At 34.0% G+C, this 9,357-nt stretch overlaps 1 long non-coding RNA gene across 1 annotated transcript; it reads right to left on the bottom strand.

Moving 5' to 3' along the window:
* Window positions 1–2,330: 2,330 nt before the first annotated feature.
* On the bottom strand, window positions 2,331–3,962 carry LOC104108898 (uncharacterized). Its single transcript, XR_689118.3, has 2 exons — window positions 3,094–3,962; window positions 2,331–2,527 (listed from the first exon to the last, which is right to left on the bottom strand). It is a non-coding gene; the product is annotated as an uncharacterized lncRNA (long non-coding RNA).
* Window positions 3,963–9,357: the final 5,395 nt, after the last annotated feature.

Raw genomic sequence — 9,357 nt, 5'->3', positions numbered from 1 at the left:
AGCAAGTCGAGGTAAGTGACTTGTTTACCCTTATGTGAGAGAAATTTTCCCTAGGATTGGTATTGATGTGATAATTGTAATGTAATGAAAGTCGTGTACACGAGGTGACGAGTGTGTACACGGGCTAAATATGGAATATTATGTCTTTGAATTTTTGTAGATCACTGTTTCAAACTAATTAAATTATTTTATCTTGTATATTCTTCATCATTGATTAATTTTTATATTTTAAATTTGCTTGACCTTTTCCTGCTAATTATTTTACCTATTTAGTTGAAACTTGGTTTCTTTGATTCTGTGCATTAGTTTCCTTTAATTTAAATATTATTAATATGAAGTATTTGATATTTTTAATTTGGTATTGAGGCAACGTATTAAAAATTTTGAAATATTATTTTTGTTGAGTTATTTATTCCCGAATATTTTTGTGATATTTTTGTACCCATTGTGATTGAGTTGTGAGCTCTCTGTTGTGAAAAATATTGTTGATATTGTTTATTTTGGCAAATTGAAATATTTGAGCACTTGAGGTGCAGATTATGATATATTGTGATATTGATACGCATGTGATGGTATAAGGTCTGGGTGTTGAAACGCATACGGTGAGATAAGGGTGGCTTGATACGCGTGGCTAGTAAAGGAACTACTAGAAGCCATGCGGTGTGATAAGGGTGGCTAAAACGCGGGATGCTATTTCGGAAAAAATATTTTCTTTAAAATTAAATGTGAAGGCTCTCGCGGTGATATAAGGAAATGAGTTATTGTGAATTTATTTATGATTTGGGACTACAAAGTGGTACCTCGGGAGTGCCCTTGTTGATATTTATTTGTGGCCGCAGTTGCCTTTGATTATTATCGTGATTTTTCTTAAAGTTGTAAATTTCTATTTTTCTTTCCACGAGGTATTATTTGCCCTTATTATGTGCAATTTAATGGTGACATACTACTTGCTTGATTCACTTCCATTGTGATTTATTGTTATTATATTGTTAAACATGTCACCATGTCTTTTATTATTCTAGTAGGGCCTGACCTGACCTCGTCACTACTCTACCGAGGTTAGGCTTGACACTTACTGGATATGGCTGTGGTGTACTCATACTATGCTTCTGTACATCTTTTTGTGAAAATCCAGGTACATCCTACTAGTCGAAACATCAGTGAGCTACTTGTGTACGGAGATTTCGCGGTATATCTGTCAGCGTCCGCAGACTCCGAAATCCTCTTCTATCATTATTATGTTGCTTCCTTATTTTTCCTTAGACCCTGATATATAGATACATTGAGGATAAATTCTTAGAAGCTTGTGACTTATTTCTACCGGGTTTTTGGAGCTATAATTATGCGAGTTTGCAAATTTATTTATTTCATATTTTTATTGTTATTCTGCATTGATAGGCTTACCTAGTCTTAGAGATTAGGCGCCATCATGACATCCTACAGAGGAAAATTTGGGATTGTGACAATTTATTAACTGTTTAGATACATCAATAATATTTAATCAATTTTTTCCTATGTCTGAAAGAGAAATTATTTAGATGGGTGGAGGAGAAGAGATGCGATCGTAGGGAGCTTTATATTACTGGAGGCTATCGGCATCCATATTTTATAGCACATTAATTAGTTCATCACTAGTTAATTTTCCCACGCTACGCGCAGTTGTTAATGAATTTTAAAATATAATTAAATAATTTTTTAATTTTTATAATTTAAAAAATTAGATGTTACTCTTGGAAGATTTTATCTTCTTTCTATTCCCCAACCTTAATAATTATTATTATAGTTTTATATTCTTATTTAAGTTCTAAAACAAAGAAGGTATGTGAAATAAAAAAAGAAAAATAATTACATTAAATTTGCACCTTTTTCATTCGGTGTTAACAATGACATATACAAATTCATGACATTTAAAATTATTTATTTGAAATAATATAATTCAAAATCCGTAAATGTAATAACATATTATTTGTACATATACAAATATATCCGCAGTCATTCTTTACATGAATAATATGGTAAGCCTCTTTTATATAGATGGGTTCTCCAATATACTTGGTAAACTTTCAAATACTCAAATTCGCATTTGTGAGGTTTTTGTATACAGTCACTTCTATGAAAAAACTTCATGTTCTTTAGTTGCATAAAAACTTTTTAAATTACTAACCACATAAAATACCTCAATTTAACAGGTGTCTTAGACTTCCAGATTTGTTTCCACGTCCATGAGTAAGTTGGTTGGCATCGTTAGGATATGGAGTAGCATGATCTTACTGCAACCTTGGAATGAGGAGAGAATGCTAGAAAACTCTAAATTTCTATCCAATTCCCAGTCATTTAAATTCCTTTTGAATTTGATTCTCCAAGAATTACATTTTCACAATATCCTTTGTAAGGTAATAAAAAGTGGGAAATCATTCCTTGAGAGGTAAATGGCCCACCCAATTGTCTTATACGAATGTGTTGAGAGAATACATGTCCATAAAGCTCTAATGGACCCCCAAACTCCTACTCCGTGGGAGCATTTTCCCTGTTTTTGTACCATTCATTCACATGGCCATAATTTCTCAAAAACCACAGTAAAATGAGTATACAACATTATCAATCTCTACACTAAACGTCAAACCAAAAAAAAACTTTTGTTATCTCATAATACAACAACAATAACTCAGTATAATCTCATAAGTGGTGTATACGCATACTTTATCCCTACCTTAGGGTAGAAAGGACGTTTGCGATAGACTCTCGGCACAAGAAGATGAAATGCGACAATAAAATAATAATAACAACATAACCAAAAAGATAGTACCAGCGAACTAAAAATCAGAATGGAGCAAACAATTTCCTTTTACTCATATATTAATGAATAAATAGCGTCTAACATAGTTCAAGCTTGCGAATAACCCAGATTTACTTATCAAAAAAACAAAATTCCTTGCATAGATTTTGTTAAAATCTAATCTCAACACTAAACGTCAAATCTAGAAAACAAAGTGCTTTCTTTTCAATTAGTTGCAAGAAAATCAGCAGCAAAATTCCAACCAACGTTAAATGAGTGGTGACCCAACTCAAAAAGAGGAAAAAGGGAAAAAATACCTCGAAAGAGCCAGCCTTTCCGACATGAACGCGCAATATGAATCTCTTTTTTCCATTGCGTTTCTTTGCCTTTGTGTCATAGTAATAAATAAATTCCGATGGAAAGAATAGATCCACAAAAATTTCGTATTGCAGATCAGATATCATTATGCGTATTACAACAGGTAGGAAAAAAGTGCAAATCAAATAATGGAATAAAATTTTGAACAGAATAGAACAAAAGCAACACTGTTGATGCCTACAACATAAGAAAATTATTAGAATTTTATCAGATTATCAAAATGGATCAAAAGGAAGGGCAAGACATATTCAATGTTTAATAGCGAAGTACCCCGTCATTGTCTTAAATTTTTACCCAAAGTTAAATTTTAATAAAGCCCAACTTTGTTGATGCCAATAATCAGTCCCTTTTATGCTCACTTTGTTGATCATTTTGGCCAGAAAGCGAGCCTTCATTGGGCACCCAATACAAACGGCAAACAATAGAAGCAAGGTTGGGTTTCTTGTTTCAGATTGCAAATCTGGTGTTCCTTCACCGTCTACTTCTACAACTGTTGGTATGAAGAAAGCTGGAGATGCATCCACAAAATCATTGTCGCCCCAATAACAGAAGATCAGGCCATGTCACGCCCGAATTGGACGGCCTCCATTGTTTGGATACTATTATTCCTTATTAATTTTATGAAAACTTTATTAGATAAAAAAATGTTTGGAGAAGTTGTAACAGTTTGAAAACGGTGGAAAGCAAAACGCTTGGAAAAACTACTCGATTAGTTGTCACGGTGGAAAAAAGATATTCCACTTAACTAAAGAATAAGAGAAAATAAGGAGAAATTCAGGAAAACAGTCCGAAAAAAAATGAGAGAACAGATAAATTGTAATCCTAACTTTAGAGAGTTGTCACTCCATCATCTCTTGTCCCTCTTTTATATATTTATATAGATTATTCCTTTTAGCGTTTTTTATGATAGTATTACAATATTGGGTTAGTGTAGAAAGAGGAACTAACACGTCTTTATATAATATTTAAAATGCATCAATATATGATTTTCCTACCATTGATCATGACAAATAAGGATAATTATTTTTCCTTAGATTAGAAAATTAGATAACCCACCACAAAGTAATGAAAATTCACTAGGAAAATCTCAAATCAAATACTATTAATAAAATAAGGCTATATCACAAAGGATATTGACCTTTACTGGAGCAAATCCCAATCAGGCCATTAAATTATCAAGGGGATATGTGGCTTTCATTCCATCTAAATGTATGTTGAGAAATACAAAGTTTTATTCACTGGAGGAATCCAAACCCCACCAATTGTACCTTTTTTTCCAAATTCACTTCTCCGCACTAGAAAATGAAGGACATCATTTTGAGTACGTTCGAAAGTAATTTATAAATAGAGAAAAAAATAAAAGAGGAACGGGAACTTTTCATACCCTCAATCAAGAAAAGTAAAATAAATTAAAAAGAAAAAGATCCTAAACCACTTTATAATCTATATATCTATATTTACATATTAACTTAATATTGACATGCTATTATATGTGTCATTTTAAAAGTGAATTGTTTCTTAAATGGATGATAAATTAGTTATTTGTTCTCTGTAATATTAACTGACTGGTTCACTACGAAACATTGTTGGCACTTTGCTCATAAACAAATATGTATTTGTGGAAGACAAAAATTCCCATGGAATAAGGTTTTGTACTAAGTCAACTGCTTTATAATAATTTTATTTCATATAAATAATCGAATTAAGATTTACGTGCAACGCACGTACATAAAAACTAATACTATAAAATGTGTAGTTGAAACTTTGATAATAGGTTGGGGGTACTTATGCATTTTCCCAATTTTATGCTTCTGTAAAGGTTTCAATGGATCATCCAGGGATATTATTAGCAATTAAAATGGAACAAATTCAATTCCTCCAATTTTACTCTCTCCAAAAAGTATACATGGAATTTGAATTGTATTCAGCTTATTATATTTGGAATTCAAAGATTTTAGTTGATCCTAAAAACAAGAGAGTACGTTAACAAACTTTTTATTAACTTTTGGAAATATCCAATCACCACTCAAGAATTAATTAATTAATAAAGAAATTTTTCTCTTCCTATACAATATTTGAAACTTATTTACCAAATTTTTTCTAATTTTGTATATTACCCGCCCTAAATAAGGATTACGTACAAATTATATACAATCCATTAATAATGCCTTAAATTAGGGGATTTGTTACATCCTTTTCCTATTTTCTCTCCACACCTCTTTCAATAAGCATTTTCCTTTCCAAATTCAATCAAATAGAGGACCGCGAGAACCATATGAGGTAAAATCTACTAATAAATTTTGACCAGCAGTCTGTTCCCCATTCAAGAAATGTAGGAACAATTGAAAAAAGAAAGAAATATTAGAACAAGTAAAGACATTGATGAGAGTATTTACCACATCTCCAAACATTTCAAGAAATTATCTCTACAAATGATAAGCGAAATTTGGTATCTTCGAAGGTGATTGACTTTTCCATTGAATGACTCTTTTGAAGCATCGTACTACTGTCCAAAGTTGAATGAAATGCGTTGGATGAAAATCTTCCTCTATGCGATCGCGAACCATCTCACACGATCGCGAACCACAATTTTTCTACTGTCCAAATTAACCCTAAGCGATCGCGGACTTGTCCACGCGATCGCGAAGCTCAAACTCACATGCCTACGCGATCGCAAACTCATCCACGCGATCGCGAAGCACAAACGCGTGACCTCCACTTCTGCTCCACTTACTCTATGCGAACATGACCTTCTTCACGCATTCGCGAATAACAAACTCCCATAGCTACGCGATCACGGCTCTCTTCGCGCGATCGCGAAGAACAAAATCATCACTGCCTCAAACAAGCCTACGCGATCGCATAGAACAAAGTAACCTCTGCCCCAAATTAGCTTATGCGATCGCGGATGAACTTATGCGATCGCGTATAAGGAAACCAGAAGAAAAATACCAATAGCTATCAGCTATTTTCCAAAGGCCAAAAATGATCTGTTAGCCGCCCGAAACTCACCCGAGTCCCTCAGGACCTCAACCAAATACACCAACAAGTCCTAAAACATCATACGGACTTAGTTGAAACCTCAAATCAGATCAAACAACGCTAAAATCATGAATCATACTCCAACTCAAGCTTAATGAAACTTAAAATTTCCAACTTCTACATTCGATGCCGAAACCTATTAAATCAAGTCCGATTGACCTCAAATTTTGCACACAAGTCATAGATGATATAACGAAGCTATGAAAATTTTCGGAACTAGTTTCCGACTCCGATATCAAAAAGTCAACTTCCCGGTCAAACTTACAAACTTAAATTCCTATTTTAGCCATTTCAAGCCTAATTTAACTACAGACTTCCAAACAAAATTCCGAACACGCTTCTAAGTCAAAAATCATCATAAGGAACTGTTGGAATCATCAAAATTCTATTCCGGGGTCATTTTCTAAAAATGTTGATCGAAGTCAAACCTAGCATTTTAAGGCCAACTTAAGGAACCAAGTCTTCCGATTTTAACCCAAACACTTTCAAATCCCGAACCAACCATCCCCGCAAGTCATAACTTAATAAAAGCACATACAAGGAGTTTTATTTAGGGGAACGGGGTTCTAAAAGTCAAAATGACCGTTTGGGTCATTACAGTATTGATAACTTAAATACAAATTTTATATAACTGTAATGACCCAAAATGTCATCTTTAAATTTAATAAGTAATTCTCTATTCTAAGACCTTGAAAAGCATCATTTATCATTCCTCGACTTGCGTGTGCAGTCCGTAAAATTTTTTGAAAAGTTTTCATGTGAAAAATAAATTAAGATGTGAAATAGAGCTTTAAAACTCAACTGAGTTGACTTTGGTCAACATTTTGAGCAAACGGATCCAGATCAGTATTTTGACAATTTCGGTAGGTCCGTATCATAATTTGGGACTTGGACGTATGCCCGAAATTGAATTCCGAGGTCCGTAGCTCGAGATATGGAATTTTGATAAAAAATTAAAAGCTTGAAAGCTTAATGATTTCTAAGAAATTACTGATGTTGGATTTATTGATCTCGGGTCCTTATTTTGGTTCCGGAGCCCGGTATAGGTTCACTATAATATTTATGATGTGTCTGCCGAAATTGGTGAGAATCGGAGTTGATTTGACGTGATTCGGACGTTCGGTTGTAAAAATATAAGTTTTAAAGTTTTCTTGAAAACTTTATTTGATTTGGTGTTCGATTCGTAGTTCCAGGTATTATTTTGGTGATTTGATCACGCGAGCAAGTTCTTATGATGTGTTAAGACTTGTGTGCATGTTTGGTTTGGAACCCCGAGGGCTTGGGTGAGTTTCAGATAGGCTACGGGATTATTTTGGACTTAAGAAATCTGGTTTTCTCCAGATTTCAGGCTTCTGGTGTGTTCTTCTTCGCGTTCGCGAAGAGCAAATTGGGGCTGGCACGCTTTGTGCTTCGCGTTGGCAACATAGCGACCATGTTCGCGAAGGGTCGAGGTGCAAAGCTTCGCATTTGCGATCGAACCTCCACGTTCGTGAAGGGAAAGAGACCGGACAGGAAAATTAGCCTTCACGTTCGTGAAGGGCATCTCGCATTTGCGAAGGCCAAGCCAGGCAAGCATCGCGTTCGCGAGGGAGCCCTAACATTCGCGAAGTGTAAAAATGGACAGCACAACTTTTTGCTTCGCGAACGCGAGGCACTGACCGCGTTCGCGAAGGGTAAAAATCCCAGAAACAGAACTTAAGTTCTGGAAAATGGGATTCATCCCATTTTCAACCCATTTCCATTTTTGAGCTCGGGTAAGGCGATTTTTGGGCGATGTTCACGGGAAAAAATTGGGGTAAATATTCCTTATCCTATATTAATTATATTTCATGATTTCATACTCATTTATATCATGAATCTATGAATTTATGGAAGAAAAATTAGATTTTTATAAAATCTTCCAAAAATAAAAAATTAAGATTTGAAGGTCCATTTGATATCGGAATTGGACAAATTTGGTATGGTTGAACTCGTATCGGAACGGGTGTCCGGATTTCGTGAGTTTTCCTGGGATTTGAGATGTGGGTCTCACTGTCAAATATAATAATGAATTTTAGATTTTTATTCGGAAAATTTGTAAATTCATATGGAATTAATTCCTATGATTCGTATTGAATATATCGAATTGTTTGTGAATAGATTTGAAGCTTTCAGAGGCAAATTTAAAAGGATAAGCTGTGGTCGAATAATTGATTGGAATTTGCAAAGCAAGGCAAGTATCGTGGTTAACCTTGACTTGAGGGAATAGAACCCTTAAATTATTTGTTATGTGAATTGCATGTGAACGACGTATAGGCGAGGTGACGAGTGTCAATACGTCATCAAATTAATTGTTTGCCTGCTTACTTGAAAAATCATAAATTATTTTTAATCATAAATTAATTATTATAATAATTGTTTCTCTCTTATTCTTTGTCAAATATTGATTCTTGAATTCCTGTATTAATTGTTACATTCTATTTGAATTGTGTACCTTAATTATTTTTTTGATATTTAGCATATTAAATGTTAAACTGCTTATTTTCTCCATGATTTCCATAATAATTTGCTATTTGTCATTGTTTGCTTCATAATTAAATCATAATTATTGTATGCTTGTTGTCTTATAATTTTATATGAATTGTTACATTTATTGGGAAAATTTCTTCTATAAGAATTTGTGAATGAATATGTTGGAGGAGCGGGTTGCACGCCGATTGATGATAATGAATATATTGGAGGATCGTGTTGCACGTCGCAACAGACTTATTAAGAGTCAATATTATGGATCGGGTTGCACGTCGCAACAAACTTATTAAAAGTCAATATTGTGAATCGGGTTGCATGCCGCAACAGACTTATTAAAAAGTCAATATTGGAGGATCGGGTTGCACGCCGCAACAGACTTATTAAAAGTCCATATTGGAGGATCGGGTTGTACGCCGCAACATATTTGATTAAAATGAATATATTGAAGGAGCAGGTTGCACGCCGCAACATAATTGAAAGTGAATATATTATGAGAGCGGGTTGCACACTGCAACAGAATTGAATGTGAATATATTGTGAGAGCGGGTTGCACACTGCAACAGAATTGGTTGAAATAATAATGGATTATGACTGCTGAGTTGGCTTCAATTATTATACATGTGTTACTTGATTTATTCTATTATTTTTGGTTG

The sequence above is a fragment of the Nicotiana tomentosiformis genome, chromosome 5 (genome assembly GCF_000390325.3).
Source record: "Nicotiana tomentosiformis chromosome 5, ASM39032v3, whole genome shotgun sequence".
In the NCBI taxonomy this organism is placed as follows: domain Eukaryota; kingdom Viridiplantae; phylum Streptophyta; class Magnoliopsida; order Solanales; family Solanaceae; genus Nicotiana; species Nicotiana tomentosiformis.
Note: the sequence above shows the minus strand (reverse complement) of the source record. Positions and strands in the feature narration are given on the sequence as shown.